Genomic DNA, 13,772 nt, shown 5'->3' on the forward strand with positions numbered 1-13,772 from the left:
GAAAACTGAACCAAGAAGAACTACAAAATCTAAATGCACATATCACAGAGAAAGAAATTGAAACCGTTATTAAGAACCTCCCCAACAATAAAAGTCCTGGACCAGATGGCTTCACAAATGATTTCTACAAAACTTTCAGGAAACAGTTAATACCATACTTCTTAAGCTTTTCCATAAGATTGAAGAAACAGGAATACTCCCTTCCACCTTCTATGAAGCCAACATCACCCTGATACCAAAAGCTGATAAGGACAGAACAAAAAAAGAAAACTACAGACCAATATCTCTGATGAACACAGATGCCAAAATATTAAACAAGATCTTGGCCAAACGGATACATCAACATATCAAAAAGATTGTTCATCACGACCAAGTGGAATTCATCCCAGGAATGCAAGGCTGGTTCAACATCCGTAATTCCATCAATGTCATTCACCACATCAATAAAAGCAAAGCCAAAAACCACATGATTATCTCAATAGATTCAAAGAAAGCTTTTGCCAAAATCCAACACCCATTCATGCTCAAAACTCTACAAAAATGGGAATAGATGGGAAATTCCTCAAGATAGTGGAGTCTATATATAGCAAACCTACAGCCAACATCATACTCAATGGACAGAAGTTGAAAGCATTCCCCCTCAGATCGGGGACTAGACAGGGCTGTCCACTGTCACCATTACTCTTCAACATACTATTGGAAGTTTTGCCATAGCAATCAGGCAAGAGAAAGAAATCAAAGGAATACAGATTGGAAGGGAAGAAGTCAAGCTCTCACTATTTGCAGATGATATGACAGTATATAGAAAGACCTAAAGAATCCAGCAGAAAACTACTGGAAATTATTAGGCAATATAGCAAGGTATCAAGCTACAAAATCAATGTACAAAAAGCAGTGGCATTTCTTTATGCAAACACTAAATCTGAAGAATAAGACATCCAGAAATCACTCCCATTTACTGTTTCAGCAAAATCACTAAAATACCTAGGAATAAAGTTGACCAAAGTAGTGAAAGACTTGTATATTGAAAACTATGAGTCACTACTCAAGGAAATAGAAACTGATACCAAGAAATGGAAAGATATCCCATGCTCATGGATTGGAAGAATACATATCATCAAAATAAATATTCTCCCCAGAGCCATATACAAATTTAATGCAATACCCATCAAAATTCCACCAAGCTTCTTTAAGAGAATAGAACAAACACTACAATCATTTATCTGGAACCGGAAAACAACTAGAATTGCCAAAACCATCTTGAGGAAAAGAAACAGAAATGGAGGTATCACAGTCCCAGAACTTACACTATATTATAAAGCCATCATCATCAAAACAGCATGGTACTGGAACAAAAATAGGCACACAGACCAGTGGAACAGAATTGAAAGCCCAGAAATAAATCCCCACACCTATGGACATCTAATCTTTGATAAGGGGCCCCAAAGGATTAAATGGAAGATGGAGGGTCTCTTCAATAAATGGTGATGAGAAAACTGGGTTGTAAAATGCAGAAGAATGAAATTGAACCACTTTATCTCACCAGAAACAAAAATCACCTCCAAATGGATCAAACACCTAGATGTCAGACCAGAAAAAATCAAATACTTAAAGGAAAACTTTGGCAAAACAGTTTCCCACCTACACCTCAATGACATCTTTGATGAATCAAACCCAAATGCAAGGAAGACTGAACCAGAAACAAACCAATGGGTCTACATCAAATTTAAAAGCTTCTGCAATTCCAAAGAAATTATTAAATAAACAAAGAGACCCCTCACAGAATGGGAGAAGATCTTCACATGCCATACATCAGACAAGATACTAATCACCAAAATATATAAAGAGCTCAGCAAACTTAGCACGAAAAAAGCAAATGACCCCATCCAAAAATGGGCAGAGGTTATGAACAAAACATTCACCTCAGAGGAGATCCAAAAGGCTAACAAACATATGAAAAACTGCTCTAGGTCACTGACTTTCAGAGAAATGCAAATTAAGACAACACTAAGAGATACCACCTCACTCCTGTGAGAATGGCATACATCAAAAAGGACAGCAGCAACAAATGCTGGAGAGGTTGTGGGGACAGAGGAACCCTTTTACATTGCTGGTGGGAATGTAAATTGGTCCAGCCTCTGTGGAGAGCAGTCTGGTAAACTCTCAGAAGGCTAGACATGGACCTTCCATATGATCCAGTAATTCCTCTCCTGGGGTTATACCCCAAGGACTCGATGAGACCCAACCAAAAAGAGGTGTGTACTCCTATATTCATAGCAGCACAACTCATAATAGCTAAAACCTGGAAGCAACCCAGGTGCCCAACACCAGATGAGTGGCTGAGAAAGCTGTGGTATATTTACACAATGGAATACTATGCAGCTATCAAGAACAATGAACCCACCTTCTCTGACCCATCTTGGACAGAGCTAGAAGGAATTATGTTAAGTGAGCTAAGTCAGAAAGATAAAGATTAAGTATGGGATGATCCCACTCATCAACAGAAGATGAGTAAGAAGATCTGAAAGGGAAACTAAAAGCAGGACCTGACCAAATTGTAAGTAGGGCACCAAAGTAAAAACCCTGTAGTGAGGGGTGGACATGCAGCTTCCTGGGCCAGTGAGGGGTGGGAGTGGGTGGGAGGGATGGGTCACAGTCTTTTGGTGGTGGGAATGGTGTTTATGTACACTCCTAGTAAAATGTAGTCATATAAATCACTAGTTAATTAATATGAGAGGGGGAAAATCAACTGTATATCTCAAAGTTTTTCAAAACACAAACTGCATCTTTTTAATATATAGGCTGTGTAATTGATATGCAGACTCTCTCAAAAGCCTAGACCAAGTAGATCAGAAGCAACCAATAGCACAGCTATATACAAGATACTGGGTACTGTACAGCAAACCCTAACAAAAGGACTTTTCAAAGTTAACCCAATTACCTATTAATGTGTTGATAACATTAACTATCGATTATCTTTTTGAACCCTAAGACAGCAGGAACCTCACATCTCCACTATAGAGCCTCTACTTCCCCCAGTCCTGGAACCCTTGGATAGGGCCCACTTTGCGGTATGCCTCTCTTAATCCATATCAAATAATATTGCATTTGCCGATTACAACCTAACCAACACAATGATTGCCACCTCAACATGCTTCACTTCAGACTGTGTCCAGAGTCTTCACGTGTGGAATGACAACCCTTCAGCTTCTTTACTCGGGTGAGTCCTTTCCTTTCATAGTATACTCTAATTCCATCTCAGGTGGTTCACTTTCTAACAAAGTCCCACAACCTAGATATACACCATTTTCTGTGAGAAAGAGAGCATACGTTCACACGTATCTGTAAACTACTGCAAAATATATACCTGAAAGCAGAAATACACTAGAGTTTGCAGTGAGTACCCCCCTAATACTTCCTCACTATTCCAAGCTTTGGGTCCATGATTGCTTATCAATTTGTTTGGCTTTGTATGTTAACTCTCTTTTCAGTCACCAGGTTCCAGATGTCATCTGGATGCCGGCCAGGCTTCTCTGGACTGAAGACCCCACCAATGTGTCCTGGAGCTCCACTTTCCCAGAGACCCACCCTACTAGGGAAATGAGAGGCAGACTGGGAGTATGGACCAACCAGTCAATGTCCATGTTCAGTGGGGAACCAATTACAGAAGCCAGGTCTTCTACCTTCTGCAACCCTCAAGGATCCTGGGTCCATGCTCCCAGAGGGATAGAGAATGGGAAAGCTATCAGGGGAGGGGGTGGGATATGGAGATTGGGTGGTGGGAATTGTATGGAGTTGTACCCCTCCTACCCTATGGTTTTATTAATTAATCCTTTCTTAAATGAAAAAGAAAGAAAAATGGAAAAAAAAAACAATAAAAAAACTCTAGAAATTAATGTTTCTTATTGCTAACAAAAAAAATCTCTCAATGAGGAATGAATTTTGCATTATCTCTTCCCTAGAAGCTATATATACCCTTATCTATTTTAAAGGAAAAAGTAATAAAATTAAATTTAAATTTCCTCTGTTAGACAATGTATTACATATTGGATCTCAAAAAAATATTGTTTAAAGTACCAATCAAAGTTGGTTCCTCCTGGTTAAATATCAGAGACAAAAGTGACTAGTTCCTAGGATTACTGGATCCAATTAAAACAAGGTAAACTGGATACAAATATTTGGCTAAAGACAATTCAATGGATTTGTCCTCATTTCCCCCCTTAACAAGAGTACTGCTCAGCTTTGGCTTATGTTGGTGCGGGGGATTGAACTTGGGACTTAGAGCATCAGTCAAGAAAGCCTGGTTGAATAATCATTATGCTATCTACTCCCACCCAGGTGAGTATCTCACCTATTCATCCAAATCTTCTAAATTTTATTTGTGTCTTTTCTTTTCTTTAAATAGAATAGAGCTATGTTGCTCCCAATCCTGGAACCTCTGGGGTGGGCCTCACTTCTCTGCATGCTTCTCTCATCAGGCCAAAAGATATTGCATCCGCTGTTCCCAACTTAATCAATGCAACAAGTACCATCTCAGCATGCATCACCTCAGACTGTGTACAGAGACATCAGACAAGGATTGCCAAACCTTCACCCTCATCACTTGGGTGAGACTTTTCCTTTAGTGGTAGTCTCTAATTCCATTCCAGGAGGTTCACTTCTTAACAAAGTCCCAAAACCTAGATATAGGCCAGGTCCCGTAAGATAGAGCATATGTTCACATGTATCCTTAAATTAGGGAAAAATATATACCTGAAAGTAAAAATACACAATAGTCTTTAGTGAGTCAGTATCAAATTCATAATGAAATAGTGTCCACTTAGACCCAGATACCCTCCTCACCTACTTCCTATTATAGTTCTCTCACTCACTCCAAAGCTAACCTTAGCAAAGCAAGGACTGCAAAAGCTGAATACTGGCAACAGACTGGCATACTTTAAAGATGACTCTTAAGTCACTATCAGGCCATTCTACCAGCTGGGGCCCTAATCAGGAATCCTGAGATTCCCTAACAGACCTGATGGGCCTAGACCTCAAATAAATCCCTTTCTCTATTGTTACTGGTCATCTCTATCAGAAACAACAAAATAGTCCCCTTTGTGAGCCCCCATAGGACCTTGCCCTCAACTTGGATCAACAATGGTAGAGAATGTTCCATCCTCCAAAGGGAAGATGAACAACATACTCTATGCTACACCTGAGGAAGATGGGCCGACACTGGGGCAGCATGAAATGTTCCTACTCATGACTATAGAATGTGAGCTCAGATCTAGAGGTATGTAGAAGTCACACAGGCTCCTAAACTAATTGTAGGCCCCAGATCACATCAAATTGATGGGGTTTACAGTAATATTTATACCCCTTTACCATATTAGGGAGCTACTGTCTTCCCTGATCCAGCTTTCTGGTCCTTTTCCCAGCCATGACATCATCTCCCCAGACAATAATTAGGATTCACCTGCATATCAGATGTCATGCTCACGAAAAAAAAAACACTAATATAGCTACAGGCCCTTTGAAATATAACTAAAATATGCCTACTAGCTATCTATAAAATTGAGGACACCCCCCCCAAGCTTCACTTGCACTATTCTAGCCTTTAGGTTAATTATGGAACTGTCTAACAGTTTGTTTGACTTTGTATATTAACTCTCTGTTCAGCCACCAGGTTGCAGATGCTAACAGGATGCGACCAGACTTCCCTGGACAAATGACCCCACCAATGTGCCTTGGAGCCCTGTTTCCCCAGAGCCCTTCCCTACTAGGGAAAGTGAGAGACAGGCTGGGAGTATGGATCGACCTGTCAACACCCATGTACAGTGGGGAGGCAATTATAGAAGCCAGACCTTCAACCTTCTGCATCCAACAATGATCTTGGGTCCATACTCCCAGAGGGTTAAAGATTAGAAAAGCTATCTGGGAAGGGCTTGGTATATGGAGGTCTGGTGGTGGGAATTGTGCGAAGCAGTACCCCTCTTATCCTATGGTTTTGTCAATGTTTTCTTTATATAAATAAAAAAATTTGAAAAATAGAATGCAATTCAACACTTATTACTGGTTGTAGCAGTATCTCTTGCCTGAAAGTCCTTCACACTGTCATTGTAAAGTGTCCCTAGTCCTGTGAAAATTTTCATAAAATTATTCTGAGTACAGAATTTATCCTTATGAAAATATTTTTCTCTTTATATTTCCCTCAGAGTGATTGCTTTGATCTTATCTAATGTCTAAAATAAAATTCAAATATATTACCACTTAGTAATTCCCCAGTGTTATGTATATTTTTAAGGAGAAGAAAATTATTACAATTTATATTAAATGCATTAAAATACATGTGGTGTTGGAAATCATTTGTATTTTTAGACCTTAGGTTTGTATTATTTTTCTTTTGTAGGCAGAACTCATTACCAAATTTTTATTTAAAAATGGAAGTGAAATAGTAATTAAATATTCTGCCTTACTGAAGTGAGCTATGACTCAATCTAGCTAAGAATATTAAAATCGACTGTCTTTACCACTACTGCAATAATATATGAGACATATTATTTAACTACCTTAATAAACAACCTATCATTTAGGTTGAAATAAAACTCACTTTAATTTATTTGCAAGATGATATTAAAATTAGATCAACTTGCAATTAGGTGCAAATTGAGAATCTAAATTTTGACCCTGTGAAATAACATGGAAAAAATTAGTATGTTACATTATTTAAAAAAGATAAAAGTGAAATGGAAAAAAAATCAAACTTTACCAAATAGGGAGCATACATATGTGCTTTATTTTTGCCATTTTTTTCCATTTTTTTAGATAGGACAGAGAGAAACTGAGAGAGAGGAGGGGGTAAATAGAGACGGAGAGAGAAAGGTAGACACCTGCAAATCTGCTTTGCCGCTCTTGCAGCTTCCCTCTGCAGGTGTGTGTGGGGGGCAGATTTGTAAGATAAATATGAGAAGAAGAAGCACTGCATGATACTAGTTAATTATTTTAACCCCTTTTATAGGATGTGGTTGTGACAGTCTCTTTAATAGTTAAAATGCTGAAGGCTTTTGGATTTTCAAATAGATGTTGAAATTATATAATTACAAAATGAGTTTCAACAAGTGCATCAGTACTGAGACACCTGAAGAAAGTAGTATTTACATTCCACCCCAGAAATGTGATCTGAAGTAAGAAATATAATTCCACTCCTATTGTAAATTTAATTATATTTGAATAGTATAGGAAATAGTTCCTGAGCAATGCAAAATATATATAGAGAAAATTAACAGCTATTAAATGATGAAGTGGTTTGCACAGAAAGTGACCCTTATGCAATCAATATATATATATATGTATATATATATATTAACATATATATATACATATATATGTATATATATACATTTTAAATATTTTACTTCCTCTATTTTAGTAAGAGAGATACAGAGAAAGACAGACAAAGATGACAGCACTGCTCAGCTCAGGTTTATGGTGTTATTAGGGATTGAACCTGAGATTTGGAGCCTTAGACAGGAGAATACTTTACATAGCCATTATGCTATCTGTCTAGCCCCACTATACATTTCTCATGCCTTTGTACAGTCCTTCTCTCTATACTTTGAGAAAAAACAAAACTGTGATTTATTTGTAGCCAAAAGAAAATGGGAAAGGTGAGCATTATTTAGGCCACTTGAAAGGACACTGCAAACACAATTACATAACACTTTATTTTGCTAAGTGACTTATCCTAGTCTCTGTGTGCAGTTTACTTTAAAGAAGTAACTTTCCCTGATTTCTGTATTCATAGGGAAATGGATTCTGCTAATGAATTCCAAGACAGTTGGGAAGTAAATTCTTCCATTAAGCCTTTAGAGTTTGAGCAAACTCCTGAAGCCACCTTGATTGATATTCTGTGAAAATTTAAACAACAATATATTTAATCCACCATGGATTTCTGATCTACAAAAACTATGAGATAATATATCTTGTGTTAAGTTGCAAAAATTTCCATAGTCATTACTCTGTATGAGTAGCTAATACAGATGGTCAAAGCTAAGATCAAACACTGGGCTTCTGTAAGTAACCTGGCAACCATGACTACTTGCTGGACAAGTGACACAAACATTACTCAGGGATTTGAATAATGGATTTCCTTGATGAGAAATCAACATTTATAGATACAGCACAGATAAGGAGAAAATATACCGTGTAATTAGGGAGTCTTAAGTTAGATCTTGATAACTCATGAAATGGGTGGCACTATCCACTGGTACATAGAGGCTTACCTTCAAAGGTTTGAAATTAGGTTTATGGGAGTTGGGCGGTAGCTCAGCAGGTTAAACACAGGTGGCACAAAGTGCAAGGATCAACGTAAGGATCCCAGTTAGAGCCCCAGATTCCTTACCTGCAGGGGCGTCACTTCACAAGTAGTGAAGCAGGTCTGCAGGTGCCTATCTTTCTCTCCCCCTCTCTATCTTCCCCTTTTCTCTCCATTAAAAAAAAAGAAATTAGGTTTATAATACTGATGCTGATAAGAGGTGATCCAAGCAATTTTGAGATGAGAAATATCAAACAACACAGGGACTAAGGTCTTTCAGCAGATGTTCTTCTGTACTGGTAATGAAAAAATCAGTATTTCTAGATAACAGAGATAACAGTGGTGACATGGGAAGCCTTCCAGTGTAAAGTTAATCCTAGCACGGCTGAGGTAAAAAATAGTATCAGCAACACTTACAGAATTGTTATAAAAAAAAATTATTGAGCACAACCTGAAAGCTAATGAATTAGAAATTCTAAGGGAATTTGGGTGTAGAAACATGTATTTTATCAATCTCCACATGATTTTGATAATATGGAAGTTTGAAAAAAAGATTCAGTCAACATATTTAGCATTTCTGACTAAAGAGTAATTCAACAGAACTGAGATAAAAAAAAAAAACCTTGATCTCTGCTTTCTAGTAACAGAGAGACATAATTAATATTTGTGAATTAATGTATCTATGGAAAAATAGAATGTTATCTTTATCTTTTTCAATTCACTTTATTGGGAGGATATGTTGATATATAAGACAGTTGTTGTCACACTGTATAGTTCGATGACAGCTATTAGAACATAATACTCCCCACCAACTTGTCCTTTTTCTCCATCGTGGGATACCAGGTTCCTACCTCGACCATACTTCTCCTACCTCTCACATTGAAATTATTAGATTTGCTATTATAAATCATAGCTACTTAATATTGCACACTCTGTTTTGTCTTGCTTTGATTTCAGATCTCATCTATGATAATGAACTCACAGGTTATAAATGTAGAGAGAGGTAGTGTAGAAGGAAGATGAGAAGAGCTTAAGACTCTGAAGGTTGGTGTGACAGTTGCTGTTGAAAAAGACATGCTCTTGTATAAGAGAAAGATCTCTACTTTTTCTCCTACTTTACCTTGCAGTAAATTTATTTTATTTTGTTCCTTCTCTTTCTGATTTATTTCCCTTAAGTAAAGTCACAGTGTTGTATCATAAGACATCAAGCTCATCTTTTTATATCTGAGTACTATGCTATTGGAAATATTTAGAACAATTTTATTTTTATTGTTTATTTTTTCACCACTCGCATCAGCAAAGGATTGTGTTGTGTCCTCATCCCACACCCATAGATAACCGATGTAGTTCTTCCAAAAATTCATAATCTCACTCTTATCCCTGAGCAAAGTATAACTAACATCTGTATACCTTTGTTTACTGTGCCTTTACTAGAAGCCTATCTAAGACTACCTGCTTTATCTTTGCTAGAACCAAATTTGAGCCCTTCCCTCACTGCATTAGAGGAGGATTTAGTGTTGTGGTAGCTTTCTTATTTCTCTCTTTAGTTCTGTCTGACTATCTTCCTATCATCTGAAAATGCCAGCCTGGAGCAGAAAGGGAAAAAAAAGGCTTTCATTTTTATCCAATCCAATGTTATTCCTCTTAGTTGTATAGTTGTAATATTTAAGATGATATGTGAAGTATGTCTCCAGGGGTCACTCCAATATATTGATTTGTATCTCTTATCATTCTATCTAATGCTTACTTGAGTATTAGTGTAGTCTCAAAAAAAAAAAAAGAAAGAAAAGACTCAGAACAATTTGGGATATTTCCTCTGCATCTCAATACTTGCCTCATTGTTTCCCCTTCTAAAAGGTTTCCATTTCAATATTGGCAATAACTATTACTATTAATATCATAAATAATTTTAGTGCTTCCAGATCTAGAGTTCATATTTCAGCTGTTCTGTCACTCCTGTCTATACATCCACATATCATCTTTGAAACAACTTGTCTTGGCTTGCTGTAATAATAACTTCATGCCATTACTATTTCTCTTTTCTGGTTCTATTCCTCTGGTGAATTCTGTTGTCATGTTTACAGGTATTGTTCTGGCTTCCTTCCCATTACCTACTGATTTTTACCTATTTTATTTTTATCCAGAACTTAGGTCATTAAATATCTATAAAATGTGCTTGTAAATCCCAGTTTCCATCATTTTTAATCAATTATCTCTCCTTAGAAGTTGAGGTCACAAAATAGAATTGATTATTTGAGCAATGCAAATGCTTCTGCAATCTCTTTATTCCACCCTAGTTTTAAAATAAGGAAGACAGAACAAAAGACATCTCTCTCTGTTTCTACTTAGATTTGAAAAAAAAAAAGGTTTACCAGATATATCTCTTTCCAATCTGTTACAGAAAAGAGTATTTTATCAATGCTTTCTGAATGTAGAAATTCATTTTAAGGTTGCTCAACTTATAACTGATAGTTTTATTTCAAATGGATTTACTCAAATTAAAATCAAGTGAAATAAGAGGCAGAAGATAATACTTATTGAATGATTTCACTCATATGTGGAATATACATAACTAAAGCCAATGAACTGGAAAATTAACTACTGACCAAACTGTTTCTTAGACTGTGAAAAATATAACAGCCATCAGAAGGGAGGAGCACAACAATTCTGATGAGTTAGGCACACACACACACATATATGGTTGTGAAGCTACACCACCTAAAATATTAGTTTTGTAAATCAATTCTAAACCACTAACAACAAAATTTAAAAGTAGAGAATCACAGGACCTGGGCGGTGGCTCAGTGGGTTAAGCGCAGGTGGTGCAAAACACAAGGACCTGCGTAAGGATCCCGGTTCCAGCCCCTGGCTCCCCACCTGCAGGGGAGTAGCTTCACAGGCGGTGAAGCAGGTCTGCAGGTGTCTGTCTTTCTCTCCACCTCTCTGTCTTTCCCTCCTGTCTCCATTTCTCTCTGTCCTATCCAACAATGACGACATCAGTAACTACAACAATAAAACAACAAGGGCATAAATAAATAAAGGGAATAAATAAATAAATAAACAAATAAAAAAATTTAAAAAAATATGAAAAAAAAGTAGAGAATCACAAGTATTGTTGAATAAGGAACCCATTTGCACTGTCAAAAACTCTACCGGGGTGATTGAAGAGTTAAGACAGAGGAAAAGTACTATAACCAATACCAAAATCAAAGATACTAAATCATGCAATACCAAAATCATAGATTCTACAAAGTTGGGAAATAATACAGAAGCCTAATAAAAAAGCAAGTATACAGGAAAAAAAAAGTCAAATTTAGGGACTTGGGAGGTAGCGCAACAGGTTAAGCGCACATGGCTCCCCACCTGTCAGGGAGTCTCTTCACAAGCAGTGAAGCAGGCCTTCAAGTGTCTATCTTTCTCTCCCTCTCTCTGTCTTACCCTCCTATCTCCATTTCTCTCTGTCCTATCCGACAATGACAACAATAATAACTACAACAATAAAACAACAATGGCAACAAAAGGGAATAAATAAATATTTAAAAATCAAATTTATTCTTGCAATATTTATGTCACAATGAGAATCATTAAATAAGTAGAAAGTTAGTATAGAAATATTTTAAATACTGCATTAATTTTTAAATATCGACCCCCATTAGATTTCATGGGAATAACTGACTATAAGACATACTATACTAGTCATCATTAAAACTAATAGAAACAGTACCTTATTGAATTTCCTCTAGTAAGATACAAACTGAATTCTGAGGTACAGTATCACAGTAGAACTATAAAAACAAGAATAGGCAGAGCTTTGAGGTTTATAGTAACAGGATCTAAAATTTGCTCAAATCTCAGAATGTTAGAGTGGCTAAATGACTAAAATATGTATAATTTAGGTGTATTTTTAAGCATTCATATATTCACAATATACACACTGAAATGCTCAATGATAAACAAACAGAAACAACATGGTAGAGTCACATTTGAATGGGATTCACTTTACCTCTATTTTCCCAATAGGTGAATTTGGCAATTTATATTGTTTGCCAAAAAGCCAAAAAGGAAGAATGACTTCAAATATGGAAGAAGATTTAAACTATTGAGCTTTATCAAAACAAAAACTTTTTTATCTTTTCTAAAAAGAAAAAGCAGTGGAACTACATTTTTGTTTCAACCTAAAGGAAATTTTTGTTTTGTCCAACAACAAGGAAAAAAACAAAAGGGAAAACTACAAATGTAAATCATTTACGTACTTTTATTTATTTATTTTTATCTATTTTGGCTACTTAAATGTAAAGTTATGGGCTCAAGGTTACTCAGTGGTAACCTCTTTGTTATCATTAAGTCTAATATGGCTTGACATTCTGATGAATTACATCTACTCTGGCTGCCACTGCTTACCAGTGGTATTAACTAGTATTTGCTTAGATCATCAGGAACATGGTTAGTTTTTGCTAAATTAGAGGTAAGAATATTTTTGGACTTGCAAAGTTCTGCATCTTCTGGACTTAATCTACTTCTGAATATTTCACTGCCTATTTTGTTCATGTACATGATGACATATTAACAAAGAAGTGGGATTGGAAGCAAGTTCACACCCTTTTTCTTTTAGTCTTTACTTGAATCAGATACATCTTGCAGCAATAAATGTTCTGAGAAATGTCACACAAGACTTTCCACAAGATATTCAGTGTAGGCTGTTTTACATCATTTTGATATAAGGGAAAGGAAATGTAAATCAAGACCCTGTCTTTGTGGGAGAAAGTATTGTCTATTACTTAAATAATGCAGACTACCTACACTTAGATATGTCCTGTTATAAACATCACGCTGGAGAAAACTACCTTAAGGCCAAGAAAAATGTTTAATAATACAGAATCATTCCTTATTCCTCACATGATATCTCCTTTCCCCTTCAGGTCATTTAAACAGTATATAACCCCCTGGTTTGACCCAATTTACTTTAGAACTGATATTCTTGTGACTTATCTGTGCATATTTTATTAAGAATGGTTGTTTCTCCTACTAATTTGTCTGCTATTAATTTATCTCTCCAGTGTCAGAAAACTTTAGACTTAAGAAATATTTTCCTGGGCTCCACCACTCTTATTTTAATATGTTTCCTGTTAGTTTATTCTAGCATAGTCATTCCAAGTACCAAATTGCCACTTAGTGTTTGAATAATCATCAGCTTACTGCTGTAAATAAAGTGAACATACATTGTACTAATGATTTTTGCAAATCAGTGTTAAAATATATCTGTAGAAATCTCATTTAATTCATGTGCAATTATTCTGCCTTTGCATTTACACCAAAGCACAATTTTTAGATATATACCCTGAGATTGATTTCTTCTTATACGAGCCATATAAATATCTTTAAATGTGTAATTAAAAACATAGAATATATAATTCAAATGTGTCAAAAATATTACAAAGCATCTCTGAATCTTTGATTCCTCAGCATTTAGATGATA

This window comes from Erinaceus europaeus, chromosome 5 (assembly GCF_950295315.1).
Source record: "Erinaceus europaeus chromosome 5, mEriEur2.1, whole genome shotgun sequence".
Classification (NCBI taxonomy): domain Eukaryota; kingdom Metazoa; phylum Chordata; class Mammalia; order Eulipotyphla; family Erinaceidae; genus Erinaceus; species Erinaceus europaeus.